The sequence below is a fragment of the Phyllostomus hastatus genome, unplaced genomic scaffold (assembly GCF_019186645.2).
Source record: "Phyllostomus hastatus isolate PE091 unplaced genomic scaffold, TTU_PhHast_1.1 phas_contig_80, whole genome shotgun sequence".
Lineage (NCBI taxonomy): Eukaryota > Metazoa > Chordata > Mammalia > Chiroptera > Phyllostomidae > Phyllostomus > Phyllostomus hastatus.
In genome coordinates this window covers 18,280,197-18,295,825 of record NW_025333960.1, presented here as the reverse complement: position 1 = coordinate 18,295,825, position 15,629 = coordinate 18,280,197, and the positions used below count along the sequence as shown (strand labels likewise).

Genomic DNA, 15,629 nt, shown 5'->3' with positions numbered 1-15,629 from the left:
GTTGTGTTTTTCTTCAGTAAAAGTTTATAGTGAGAAGTTCTGAAGTCACAGCCTCTAATTCTCATCACTAATACTTGTATAGAACTTGCTAGCTACAAAATTTTCAATGTTTATCAATAATAACTACAATTTACCAGATACCAACTACTGGCTACAATTCTCAAAGTATGGTCTGAGGTACCTAAGGTCTTTATTGGGGTCCATGAGGTCAAAAAAAGTTTTCAAACTATTACTAGGATATTATTTGCCTTTTAAAATTCTCATTCTCTCATATTTTTCAGAGGCTACATGATGTGTGACATTGCAACAGATTGAATGCAGATAGAGTACTCCTCTCACTAACTTTTTTGAAGAAATAGTTACTTTCTTCATTTTTAGTTTCTTTTTTTTTAAGATTTTATTTATTTATTTTTAGAGAGGGAAGGGAGGGAGAAAGCGAGCGAGAGAGAAATATCAATGTGTGGTTGCTGGGGGTCATGGCCTGCAACCCAGGCATGTACCCTGACTGGGAATTGAACCTGCGACACTTTGGTTCGCAGCCTGTGCTCAATCCACTGAGCTATGCCAGCCAGGGCCATTTTTAATTTCTAATAAATATAACCCACATAAATAACACTCATTTTTTTTAGAGATGAAAAGTTGAAGAACCGTTTGGCTAGGCAGTATACTAAGCACTTTATAAATATTATTTATCTGATCCTCAGTACTGAAGTAGGTATGACCTTTTCCCACTTCATAGATTTAAAAAATTAAGCTTTAACAAGCCAAGTGACTTGCTCATTATCACCCAACTGGTAAGGGTTGGAGCAAGGACTCAGTATCTAGCTATGTGGTGACATTTCCTGTACTCCTAAAGTACTATATAGGCTCAATTTGGGTAAGTCTCATTTCAAGAAAGGTAATTTTGAGGGTATCTTAGTCCCCCTTTTCTCAATAAAGGAAGGGATAGGTATAGAATTTCATCTGGAATTCCAACCCTGATTGGCTCCCTGAAGGAAGTCCCTGGAGGACTGCTTGAGAAGGACACTGAGTACTGTGTATCTGGGCTCAGGAGGAGCCAAGATCCAGTGGTGATGACTCATAAAAGATACACATAATCTCACTAGAGCATTAGCGATACTCAGATGAAGACAAAGGGAGGTAACCATGAAGAGACTTGGTAGAATAAAAGGAACTGACCAACTTTATTCCAAATGAAAATATAACTGGACATTGTTAAAAATGGTGAGGATAACATGAAGAATTACAGAACTGACCCTCACCTTCTTTAGTGCTGACTATGAAGTTCTGTCCCTTCCCATCAACAATTCAAAGCTATCCTTGAACATGTAGGGCTGTTTTGTTTTGTTGTTTTGCTATTCTTTATTTTATTTTTTACTGAATTTATTGGGGTGATGTTGGTTAATAAAACTATATGTTTCAGGGATATAATTCTATACCACATCAGCTATATAGTGTATTGTGTGTTCACCATGCCAAGCCAAGTCTCCTTCTGCCACCATTTAACCCTCCTATATCCCCTTCTACCTCCCTCCACCTCCTTTCCCCTCTGGTAATCACCATGCTATAATCTGTGCGTATGAGGGTTTTTTGGTTTGTTTGTTTTTTTGCTTAATCCCTTTACCTTTTCCACCCAGCACTGCAACACCCCACCCCCGCCCCGACAGCTGTATGTTCTCTAAGAGTCTGTTTCTATTTTGTTTGTTAATTTTGTAGTTTTGAAAAACAGACTTATTCAAAAAGGTAGTAAGAGCAAGTGAATTTGCAAAATAAACACCCCTCCACCCCTTGTAATTCTTCAGGATTCCAGGGAAAATAAAATTAATTCTAGTGCTTGGACTGAGAAGCTCCCATTAAAAGTTGCAATTTCTACCACCGCCTTTTAGCATAATACTTCAAACTATTTTCCCTAGTTATGGTACACTTGTACTGACTCAACTGTACTCCCTCAACAAGTTTCTCTTTTGACCAAATGTAAATATTTTCAAGGTACTGCACTTGGGCTATTAGTAAAAGTTAACCTTTAAAAATAACTATCTGGAGGAGATGAACATTAATTTTAAGAAATATTTTTAAAAGGATCATCACAGCGACAAGAACAAGAAAAACACTAATTTAAAAATCATGTACATGCTAAAAGAAAAAAAACCCTGCATCTAAGACACTATTTAGGGTTGCCTAGTTTAACAGCTAGTTGGGCTACGAAGCAGGGAGTTGGGGATATATATGCAGGTGTAGCCTAACTAGTTGTTAAACTAGGTAACCCTAAATAGTAATAATTCATTTTTTAAAGGTTTCAAATTCATATTTCCAAGATTTGTCTACTGACAAGTCCAAGAAGCAATGACAGTTCAGTAACAATAAGCATTTCCTAGTATCCTGACTGTGGTTTATTAATACCATTCCCACTGAAAAGAGCCCAGGCTCCTTGAAGATATGGCCAGTTCCAGGTCTGGGGCAGGAAATACACAAGACAAGCCCTGAACATCTTGTGCCAGAAAGCAAAGAAGCTATCAGGGACTAATGGGTCATGTCAGATGACACAGGAGTCAACATGAAGTGTTCCCATGGGCCAAAGATTACAGAAATTCAACATAAGAGAGAATAAATTCAAAGGACTGAAGCATATTTAAAATGTAAAACTCACAAATTAATTTTGATATTCCAAAAGAAAAGGAGAACACTCATTTTGGAAAAAACGAAACAAAACAAAGTACCTAACTGAACCCTACTATAAGGGAAAAGGAAAAAGTGAAGCCTTTATCCTGTTCTTCCTGTGCTTCAGAGTAACCAAATAGCCCTGGTTTTTGAGTTTAAAAAAATTTTTAATGAAGAATTCTAGCTATAGTAAATGTGGAAAGAACAACAATTATAAAATCACCACTTTGCAACCCTTAATGCAAAATTCATTTTGACAGCAAAAATAGGTGATACCATTAGATAAAAAGCTGATGGGGACCTTTACAGGGAAGGGGTCAGGCTAAAACCTCCTGAACACACTGATCAGGTTTGAGGCAATGAGAGGCTGTGTACCTCTCCATGGGAGATGATATGAAACACACACACACGATCTAGGAACTATTCCTGCTGATAGGTGGGTGTAATGATTATAGCCCAACCTCTAGAGCTAACTTTCATATATAGGATTGAGGAACAAGTAAATGAAACCACAAGGAAACAAGCAGATTGAGAGTGAGGAACAGGTGGACAGAGCAACTGATCCAATTTCTGGAACAGGCCCAAGTATCTACTTTGTAAATGCTGGAACTAGGGTTCAAATGTAGAGTCAAGTGCCCATGTTTTTTTTCCATTAAAACATGCTATTTGAAATAGAAAAAAGGTGAAAAAAAGGTGAAAGTGAAGATGACAAATTCCTGTGTGTGTTAGGTGTGTGTATAGTTATTTTGGGCTTGAGGGTGTTTTTTTTCAATTGTTGTTCAAGTACAGTTTTCTGCTTTTTACCCCCATTCCAGCACCGCCCCCCAGTGAGGGTGTTTTTTTTTTAAAGGCACAATTTATTGCTTCTCTGCCAGGCACAGTACTAAAAAGACAACTTTGTATAACTTGCCAGTTTTCTGTTGTTACATTCTTCACTACAGATATTGCCACTCACTCTCCAAACTTTGGCAATCACCCACCCAGCAGGCAGGATGTATAGAAATCCCACTATTGGAGTGGTTAAGCGCATAAGCTCTTGAGTCAGATGACCTTAATTCAAATCCTGCACCCACCAGCCTGTATGATATTGGGCAATTTGCTTAGTATCTCATCTGTAAAATGGGGAAATACAAATAATGCCATAAGTTTTTCTGAGAATACTTGAGATTTTATACACATAGAAAGTTTTCTGAATAGTGCCTGGTGCAAAATAAATATGCAGAAAATGTCTGAAGTAATAGTAAGTTTTTAAAAAAGTATTGTGCTACATTGAGCATACTAAGACAAGTAAGATACATGCCTTCCTTTGTATGTGTTGGGCATAAAAGTTCCAAAAGCTGCTACTTGGTATCATATATAATTTATTTATTAGGAAATTTTACAATCATATATACACATTACTGTCCTTTCTAGTCAGGGGAGTCTTTGACTCTGTAAGAAAATTCCTTGCTATAGGCATCACTGCTTACAGGCCCTTTCTCTTAAAAATATTCACTGACAAGAGTGCTAATGTGAGACCACTAGACAAAGAAATAAAACATGGTTCTTGCAAGTGCTTATAGAATCTATAACCCAAAATTAAAAACAAGGATATATTCACAGTTCTCTTTTGTGCTGTTTTTGCATTTCATTTATTCTTTAAATTGATATTTGTCACTCTTAATATGTAGTGGGGTCTAGTATTTATTTGATTCTCCTATTGGATTGTGAGTTCTTGGGGAAAATATTTTGTTAAAAATGGGGACTGAATTTAAGAAAATGAAAACATTGAGCTTTTTTGTTTGTCTTATCCAATTATATATTAAGTAGGTTTGAAGAGATGTTGTCTCTTCCCAAACACTTTCCAAAAAACACAAAGCTAACCATGTATTCAAAACAAAAGTTTTATTTTATTTTTATTCATTCTCCTTGCTAAAAATCTTAAGAAAATACAAGCAAATTAAAAGGTAAAATTTCTGATCTCTTTTAATAGTTCTGTATGTTTAATTGTGGATGAATCTCTTTTGAAAATTTTTGAAGGCAAAAGTACTTTTGCTTCTGAAATAAAAACCCAGCCCTAGTAACTTAATTCTATAATTAACCATTTTAACCAATATACATGAAGATATGCAATATATCTTAAGTTGTTATAGAAATAAATATAGTATGTCAACTAATTTAATAATTATTAAAAACTGTCATAATTAAAACATAAAGTGCAATACTATTTTTTCTTTGTAACAAAGAATTACATGTTACTACTTGAAATTTTTACTTTCTTCCTCCTTGAAATACCAGAAATTCTTTTGTAAAATAAACACATCTCGTGAAGACTCTCTGGAACTGGTATAATTACCAGAGGCAATCCCTGTGTAAGATCAAAGAAGCAAAACAATAATAGGCAACGTGTGACCTCTACCATGTCACCAGAGACCAATTTTTCAACAGGGAGAAGAGTCAATAATCCAGAACAGAAAACATTAAATAACGAGAAATGCTTCCAAAGTGTGGTTTACCACATCCATCAAGGCTGCCACATTCAGAGAGTTCCCAGTCTCTATGGTTTCAGAGAACAAACTTCTGGGGATTTATCACAATTGTTAAAATCTTCATAAAACACCAGAGGTAAAAGCCAATTTCCCAAATGAAAAGGAGAAATTTCAAAACACACTATATTAATTTTCTACATTTCACTCGGTGCTTTAAAAGCATCATGGGAGGGCACAGATGATTAAATATTTTTCATATAATATTCATCTCATTTCTCTTATTTACGCATCCCCATTTAATTTTATGAATAAGTTGTTTGGAAGGTGAGCTATGAACATTCCAGATAATTAGTAATAACACATTAAAGACTTCTGCAGTTTTATTTTGGTAATACTGGGTCACTAAATGTAGAAACAAGGCTTTGGTCTCCTTTGTGATGTATTTAGATGACTAGTAATAATTATAAGGGTGCAAAGAGGGGTAAAGGAATTTCTACTCACAGTAATTATAGTCAAATAGAAATACCTTTAAAATTGACTTTAAAAAGCACCACAAATAAAATTGTGCCTTAGAATCAGCAAAATCTGATTGTTTTTCTTACATACTACTGCCAAATAGCTGTCTTTCATCTTTCCAAATCAAATGTGAGTTAGGGACTGATCATGTATCTGAATTATTTAATTTGCAAAAACAAAACAAAACAAAACACCCATTCTGCTTAAAAGAAAATGCACTGGAAATTCAAACCAAACTGAACATTCTGTTCTTACATGAATTTGTTACTACTACTACCTTCATCTTTCCACTTTGTCATCTGTCCCTGTCTTTCCATCTTCTTATTAACATTGCTAATTATATTTGTCAGTTTTGCCACAATTTCAATGCTACTTAAACAGCTGTGGGTTTTCTCTGGGCAATTATCAGCCACTACACTTAGGTTTCTAAATTAGTTGTTGAAAGACATTTTAACCTTGAGAAAATAGATCTAGAACACACTGCACACTAAGCCTTACATTTAAGTATACATGGCTTTAAAACAGTAATTATTAAACATAATTGAAAAAATCATACACACAAGTAATTCACATGCTGTAAATTTACAAATTAGTAAGAAAATGCTGAACAAAGCCCATAGTATACTTCTCATCATTTTACCATTTTTCTCTCACTAGTACATATTGTAATATTCACTTTTTCTATGTATATGTACACATGTATAAATTGGAACAGTGGCCAAATTCCTCTAATAGCCCCCTTTCACTGCCTGTCTACGAGTGGCTAACACCTTTCAAAGGTATCCACAATCATGTGAGTGGCATATGGAGGTCATGGGTTGCAGGGATGAAAGCTCTTACAACATGCAGATTTTCCCTGCCTTCTCCATTTCCCTTCAAAGAGAAAATTCTTTACTATATTTGTTCTTTTAAATTCTCTATTCTTGACTCAAGCATTTATTTTCTTCTTAAACTACAAAATGTGCAAGAAACAAATTCAGGGGAAAACACAAGGTTTAAGGTTATTCATCAACTGTTACTTCTATGAAATACACCTAAATTTTTAAAAATATCTTCTATAATCCAGAAAGATTAAGCTTCACATGCCATTTATTCCCTTCATACATTAAAATAAATTCAAAGATAAGTTTTTAGAGTTAACAAGTGTTGGTATTTTTAAAGGTTTATAATATCCTGTTGTGGGTCAGTCAAAAGCTTGTTAGAATGATTTTTAAATTCTAACAATGCTCATTCTCTTCTCCCCACTTTCTGATCCAAAGAAAGAAAAAGGTGCTATTTCAACAGTGCAAAATTCTTCACTGAGAGAAAAACATGAAAATGATAAACATTTTGGACAGCAAAGTACACCTCAAACCCTAACTATTCTTTCAGACCTACATTGACTCTTATAGTAGTTGCCAACATTTGGTAAGGATTATCCTTCCATTAGACAAAAGCAAGCATTCCTTAGATAAATCAGGAGTTTTTGCCGCGAGACTCATAAAACCTTTTCACAACACAGATTTTCAAGAGAATCCTTTAAGGTTTTAGGAGGCTGCTCCTTTTACTAAGTAACAAAATACACCCCATGGTGTCTCACTGACCCCACTCAGCTGTCCTTTGACCTCTTCAATTGTTGAAGCCTAACTCCAGGGCCCACAGAATTTGCCTCCCATATCAAAAAGGGGAATGTTGCTTCCTCCTAGCACCTGGTGTAACAAAACGCAACAGTTCTCTGTCTTCTGTCTCCTCATCTCCCTCTCTGACCATTTTCCAGATGTTCCAGGCCAAAATGTTAAGCCAATACTAGGTTTCAGGATCTGCATGGTCATCATGAGGGAACAAACAGGGACCAGGCTGAAGTGGCAATGACCCTCTTGTTCTTTCTGGCCTCAAAAGGATACGACAGGTTATAAAAGAGGAAAAGATCTGTGGACTTCCTTGGAAATGCCAGGCTATTTAAGCACATTATAACTTCCAAAAACTGAGAGACAGTATGTCCTGACAGATGAGGGTTAGTTAAAACAGTAATACTAAATGCTCAATCCTAAGTAACCTTTTGATTTTCTTTGACATAGGAGGAAAAAGGACAGTATCATCATATTTTCTTTTCTAAATCACAGCTTTCTAAAGGTAGAAAAAATACTTACATAAAATTTTAAAAACATACATCTCAGTATAGTGTAGTATGATAAAAATTTTAAATATATGCAGTCATTAGATATGATTTGGGTTTTTCTGCAGAGGATAATAATATAGATAATTAATAATAATCTCTTATTAGGCAATTTGAAAGAGAAAACCAAAATCAACAAAGGGAAATCAAAGTGAATTCTTATGATCTTAATTTAGGTACATAGGAAATAAAACAGAGGCTGTTGTAAAGGAAAAAAACTTATTACTGAATAGTTTTTTTCTTTTCTTTTTTGGTGGAGAGGATGGGGGAGGGGAAGAAGAAAATAGAAGGGAGGAAATGGAAGAAGAGTTCATAGAAATATCTGGTTAATAGTGGCTTTATTTAAATACCAAATATAACTTCATAACACAAATTTCCTCTTGAAAAGTTTAAGGGGCATATTATAGTTGTACAATACCTTGGTTTATTTATTAACATTTTTGAGTCACACTCATGATTAAGTTGGGATGTCAACACTTCAGGGAGCCTGTTGCCTAGATTTTACTTGTTTAAAGCTTTTTCGCACCTGCAAAAACATAAAAAATAAAAATATATACATAAAGATATGTTAATTTCCAAATGCATTACATTCCAGATTACAATAATCTAAATACTTATGATTCTACAAAAATTATAAGGAGAAATGAATTATCAAAATCTCACACAACTCCATATACATCATAACTGCCAAACACAGATATCCCTCTTTCTTAAATGCTCCCAAAATAATCATTATGGTCAATGTAAACTACTGCATGGAAAATAGTCATAAAGCATCAAATGAAATAAAAACTATTGGTTATTGATTTTTATACATAACTCAGAAGTGGTTCTACTCCTTTGTTACTGTGTCTAAAGAGAAAACAAGATTTTCCTAAGAAGGTACTAATTTCAATATGCTTATTTGTAGCACTAAAGTATTTAAAGTAATATTATCTTATGGTTTCTAAAAAAAGTTTTTATTTTACTCTCCTTTTATGGCAACTCAAAAGAAAGGAAGAGGAGAAAAGCACCATTTCAAATTTTGAAATAAGAATCTTTGTCTTACCTCTTATAGTCAGAAGAATGGCTTCAGGCAAAAGAACAACTAAAAATACAAGACTTAGATTTTCAAACTCATGTAATTCCCACCTACCCACACACAAACAGACATCCTTTTGTAAGTAGAGTTTTGCTACCTATATCCAAACCCAAGATTATCCCATATGGTCAACAAGGTCAAACTGCATTACTGCCAATGAAACTATATGACTCCACAAGGACCTTAATGATTTTTAAAAAAGGTCAGTAATCCAATTCCAATAGCTTCAGAGTCTAAAATTGCTAATTTTTGGCCACGTGCTGCACACTTCACCTGCTAGTAATGACATTTTTGTATTTTCTTCTAATTACACTCAAAGCTAAGACCTTTGGCCCTGGGCCACAGACCCCTATTCAGGCTGCACACATTCTCTTAAACGACCTGATCCTTTGTTGTCACTCTTACTCTTTCATCTATTATTTACACCCATAGAGAAGGAAGATACTCTACCATTTGTATAGCTTAAAGCTTCTAATCATCTTAATTTCGTTGCCTTCCAACCTATGGTCTTTTTCATAGGCAAATGCCAAAAAGTTTGACAAAATCATTTTTTTCAACCACATTTTCCCCCAGACCCTTCCTTCCCTTTCCTACTCTCTGACCATGTTCCTTCCTGTTCCTTCCCCTCACCCAGGATGAACTCTGTACCAGTCAGGATTTAAAAACTGGACTTCTGCCAACAAAATGAATTTCTAAATATAATAGAAAATCTCCACCTTGTTCTGACAGATCAATAACAATTATATTTGCTTCTTTGATTAGAGAGCCCATTGACTTAAATAGAAGGTTCCTTAAAATAACTTAAAATCTGCCCCTGCCTCCCTAAGGCACAGACATAGAATTTTCAGAATCCCTCTGAAAAAATGTCAAAGAAGCTACACTATAAACAGCAAGAATATTAGTTATGTGGCTAAAGCATTTCAAACATTTTAGTATCTACAGATGCATACAAAAAATAAAGGAAAGAAAATATAAAGAGAATTTTAACAATTAAAAAATGTTTAAATCTTTCCATTTTAAAAGACTACTAATTCTCCAAAGAGCAACACCCTCACATAAAACATTCTGTATCATTGTAATTTCCCAACACTTCCCCAGACTTTTTTGCTCATGTCCAAATACATTTGCAAAGCCAAAGCACAGAATCATTTACCATGATGTAACTGCCCCCTCAGATCACGGCAGCCACCAAAAGACTTTGATTTCCAAGTTGCTTATAAAATGACATATGATCCATCTTTGCTCTCTTCCTTTATTGCTTAGTTTACTCTTGATTTCTAACAGCATTTCCTTGTTGTCTGTCCTTTCTGCAGACCCTGAAGCCCCTTGTCTTTTCCTATTTTCACCATTTGCTTCAACCAGCAGTTCACTGGAGACCCATCCATCTTGTAATGCCTAAAGTGACAGATGCTCTCAGGAACCACCACACTGCTGAGTGAACAAAAGATAACATCACCTCTAGGAATTCCAGAGAGAAATACAACTGCAACCTCGAGACAGGGGCTGACTTGACGGACATTAGACCATAAACCTCTCCTAAGCGAAAAAGAAAACAATTGCCACACACACAAAAAAAATCTGACACAATCAAAGGCAGAAAAGAGTGATTATTTGTGGATTGCCTTTTCACTATGTGGCTCACTTTTCCCCCCTCAGTGCTTTTATATTGGGGCAATTCACTTGACAAGAGGCAAGAGAAGTTCCTGGGGTGGGGGAAAAGCCTTTCTCAAGTATCTTCTTTTATTCAACAATATTCAAAGTGAAATTCATTCACATGTGTGTTTCAGTTACTCTAAGGCTTAAGAAGATACAGCATTCCTAAAGCTGACGTGTCTTGTTCACATAAAGCAATATCTGGACTCAGAAATGCTGACTCAATTCTACTGCTATGAAAGGCATATGCAAGCATTGCAAATTAAAAGTACACTAGATATTAAAAAGCAACATGTGATACAATGTCAACAATATGTGTAGCTCATAAAAAAAGCTCACCATTCATCAGACAGCCTCCAATTTGGGTTAAAAAGACAGTTAACGAGGATTCTGGGAAGGACTACAGATCAAGTCTTCTCTAACAAAGGAAAGGTCATTTTAACATCTCCCAGCAACAAACTAATGACAGGGATGCTATAGATGTAGAAGACTCTGCTTGATGCTATCTAGTATTCTTTTTGTTCTAAAAAATACCTTATTTAAAATCTTCATTCAGCGATAGGAAAATTTAAATTCTAACATCTATTTTTAATTCTAACATTTACATAAACACAGTGAAGGGAAATTTTTAAAGAACAGAAAACAAAAACTGACTTGGAAGGCAATCAAGAGTATTGTGTGATCAATGTCAATTATGGAGATTAACAACCCGTTTTTACAAAGGATATCAAGCACCACACAGGAAAATCTCTGATGCAGCTAAATACATTATCATTTTCAAACAGGTTAAGTGATACAAACATCTGTTAAATCTAAAATAAAGAGTCAAATGCTCATGAAAAGTTCTATTAACAATATTTCTAAGAAATGTAAGGATTTACAGTAGCATTTCTTTAAGACATATTTAAATTTTTCTTTAAAATATTTGTACAAAAAGCCTTTAAATTATAATTTTTAGAGTCACTAATGACTTCTCTCATCCCATTTTACTAAAAATAATAAAATTTAAGAGAGATTTTATCTCTTGTGTTTGAATTATTTGTAGAGTAAAAAAAATTTTCAATTTGATCAATCAACATATCTTTTTCTTAACATTTTTTATGTCTCCCTTATTTCCTTAAACACTTCAGTGTATCTGAGCAAATAAGACAGCACAAATATTTTACAATCTCACAATCTTCTGGTTTTTATTTTATTCTGGCCAAACAGAACACATACGAAATAATTTAGTAAATATGTACAATTACATAACTCAATGGGAAAAAGATTAACTAATTATAGACTGTTTATCAATATATAAAGGACTTGTTCTAATATGGACTTGATCTTTAACTAGACAACTTGAACACACTGACCTTAAATAACCCCCAAAACTCCTGATCCAAAAGTACCACATCCTCAACACTCTCAAACTTTGGTATTAATACCAAGAAAGAGTGGTGATTTTGGAATGACAGTTACATTGCAGAAGGCTTAAAAAAGACCCAATTAAATGACCTACTTTTAAACACAATAGGATTGATATGCATGCAGGAAAAGTACACCCCAGTGGAAAGTTCTTATTGCTTGATTGATGAAAAACAAAACAAAACTTTTCCTTTTTAAGGGCCCCTTCTAGATCAGTCAGTGCCAGAAATCTACACAGGGAAAAAAAATCCATCAAAATGAAACTCTAAAAGGGTTTACCCTTCACCATCCTATTTGCACTTCAAAACCCTGTAAGTCCTTCGGTTAAACCCCAGGGCTGAACCATTTCAATAATAAGAGAGGTGGCCAGTGGTGATTTATCTCCCATTTGGCCTCTGGACAGAGCTGTAATGTCTACCAAGCTTCCCTTCAGTGACTCGAACCCTCCCCCAGGTCTCAACCTTCATTTGTGCAGCTTTAAATCTGCAATACCTTATAAACAACTCGTATGCCCCTTCCAATCAGATGCAAGAACAACCTGTAACTCAAGATTTTGGTACAATTTCCTGGCAATGCTTCACTACTGAGTAATCAGAGTGTTGAAAATATCAGGTTAAATTTCAAGTTCTCTTTGTTCCAAGTTGAAGAAAAAAAGAAACTTCCCTAACATTAGATTCTCTCTTCTCACATGTTAATTGTGAGAACTTCTTAAAATGTTTTCCAGTTTATACCTTCATATCCTTCATATTTTGGGCCACGCCAGGCAACTTCCTGCAGTGGTGTTCGTCTAAATTCTTGCATTGTAAAATATCTTAACACAAAAAAGTGGAGATTTCACAGGTCACAAACTTCTGGGTCAAAAAGACCTTAAAAACAGATAACAGACCACTCTGACTCAACTGATTTATTATACCCTTGTTATCAAATATGTACTATAACTGTCATCACACACACACACAATTTTCCTCTAGTAAAATAAATACCAAACAATGTCAACAGTTATTTAAATTGAAATATAGGTCCCAGAAGTTATTAAATGTGGAACACAGTGAAAGAAATTACTCCTTAAAAATGAAGGATATTTTGTCACAAGGCAGGAATTCTCTATTTCAAAATTATGTTCATATGCTTCCTAATATAAAAAGAGTGAAAAATACATGCAGCCTTTTCCCTACCTGTTAACTGTTTTCTGTTTTTCTCATTGATTCTTGATAAATTCCATCTGAATGCCATATTCACAACTTGCACTAAGTGATTCCACTCTAGCAATTACAGTTCACAAGTTGAAAATTTTCAAGCTATTTCACTAACTTCATAAATCAGAGAGTCCACAGACAAATATAATTGTATTTTATTTAAACCTAATATCAGTAAAGTTTAAAAAAATAAAATTAAACATATGGCTGATAGTTAAACATACGTGAAATACAAATTTTTAAAAGAAAGAAAATACAGAAAAAAGAAATTAAAAGAAAAAAGCATTTATTTTTCAGAGATATTTACCAATAAAATATTTCTTCTGCTAAAAAATACACCACTAACATTCTTATACCCCACTAGCAAATATTTTCCATTTTCAGAGCTCCAAATACTGCAAATTCTTAAAAAACCAACCCTCACAGCAGATGACTTTATTGTGTGCCACTGGGCCAATGAACCTCAGATTTGTATTTGAGATAACATAAAAATTCAAACTGTTTATATAAACCAGGAAAACTAGCTGAAAAAAACCTAAGAGACATTAATTTTTATGTCACAGAAACAAACTTTGGCACTAATAAGAATATTCAGGAAAACAAATTTCTTAACCTACTGCATGACATTTTAAAATAAAGTTTTCCTCAGAGAATCAACAAGAATAATTGGTTCACCAGAGGAAATATTCAATCTGCATTAAATATTTATTCAGTGCAATAGGTTATTAGGTCTATTTAGACCTCAAAAAAGAAATAGTTCCTGTCTGGTAGGAATTAGGTCTTGAGAGAACTGAATGGAGATAAGAAGCAGTTCCTCAAATCATAACCCTATATTTAAAATGACAATGCTAAAAATTGAAGATGTGCTATAAAATGTATATTACTACTTTGAAATCCAATACAAAAAAAGTGATACTTAAGACAGTATTAAGTTTAACAAGGTCTGACAGGGTAAGCAACTTGATTTTCTATTTGAATGTGCAAGGTTTGTAGTTACTAACTCTTCTACTCTGTGTATACTCTTCATCTGGGCCTGTTTCCTACCCATAAAATGGGAGATAAAAGGTAATATGTTTCTAGATTGAAAGTACTATGATGGTAATGGGGATGGGGAAGAGATACCATTCACAATAGCAACAACAAAAACATACCCAGGAATCATTCTTAATGACATACACGTGATGACATCGTTTTCTAAATTGTCAAACTTTATGTAGGTGATCTAAATGAAAACTTACACACTCAAAAAAATATGCTGGGTTCCTTAAAGAGAAGCCTAATCACTGTAAAAATATCTTTCTGAAAAAAAATAATAACACAGTTCCAATCAAAATATCAGTAGAATTTTGGGGGGAACATTATTAAAACATCCATAAATTCATAAGAAAGATCAAAGAAAAGATGGAAGAAAACTTTTCATAAAAGATTATAAGAGGAGGTGAATCAAAATAAATGTTCAATCATGTTACAAAGAAAGAGCTTTTGGCCATGTGGCAATCATGTTACTATATTCAGTGAACATATTTCAACTCTTATCTAAGACATTCTCTTGGTAGATTTCTTGAAACTTTACTTCACCAGTTTTCTCGTTTTCCTTCTTCCCTCTGTTGCTTCTCAATTTCCTCTGCACTCCTATAATACCATGTCCAGCAAAGAAATGTTGGTGTTCACAGGGTTTTGTCTGTGGTGGCCATTTTCCGAGGTGGCCCCAATGATTTTCTCCTCCTTTGTAATCCCCTCCCACGTAGAGTCAGGTCTGACTTGTGTGATCAATAAAATATTGAACAAGTGACAGTGTGTGATTCCCATGGTCATAAGAAATGTTGCAGTTTCTGCCTTGGCTTCTTGGATCACTTGCTCTAAGAGAAGGCAATCATCATGCCGTAAGGACACTCAAAGCAGCTTTATGGGGTCCTTATGGGTAGGAACTGAGGCCTCCTGCTAGGAGCCAGCACCAACTTGCCTAATTGTTTTCCTTGCCTCCTCTCTGGCACCCTTCAATCACTTCTCTGCATTACAGTGCAAATATAGTCATGTCACCTCTTTGCTAAAGCCCTTTGTGATTTTATATTGCTCTGAGGATAAAAATCAATATTGTAAGTATCCCTGCCTATGTCTCCAGACTTAGCTTGCACTGTTTTCTTCCTAAACACTATGCTCCAGCAATATTGATCAACCTTTAAATACTTATGTTCCCTCTGCCTGTAATACCATCCATCCTATCTTTTAATTTTAGCTAATTAAACTCCTTCATCCTTTTTAAAATCCTTTTTTATTGTATTTTTTCCATTACCACTTACCCCCCTTATTTACTGTTCTCCACCTCCACCAATTCCTCCCCCAGCAATCTCTATGTTGTCCGTGTCCATGAGTCCTTTTTCTTTTCTTCTCCACCCCTCCATCCTTTAACCCCTAGCCCTCCCAAACTATCAGCCTGCTCCCTATCTATGAATCTGTCTCTATTTTGCTTGTTGGTCCAGTTTGTTCATTAGATT

General features: G+C 34.6%; 1 protein-coding gene across 3 annotated transcripts in view; it reads right to left on the bottom strand.

Moving 5' to 3' along the window:
• The window catches only part of GREB1L (GREB1 like retinoic acid receptor coactivator), a 273,756-nt gene that overhangs the window by 131,198 nt on the left and 126,929 nt on the right, over nt 1–15,629 (bottom strand). For all 3 annotated transcript variants that reach the window (XM_045849981.1, XM_045849984.1, XM_045849982.1), the window contains one exon: nt 8,216–8,323. The gene's annotated coding sequence lies outside the window, so the exon portion shown is untranslated. The remainder of the gene's footprint in view (nt 1–8,215; nt 8,324–15,629) is intronic.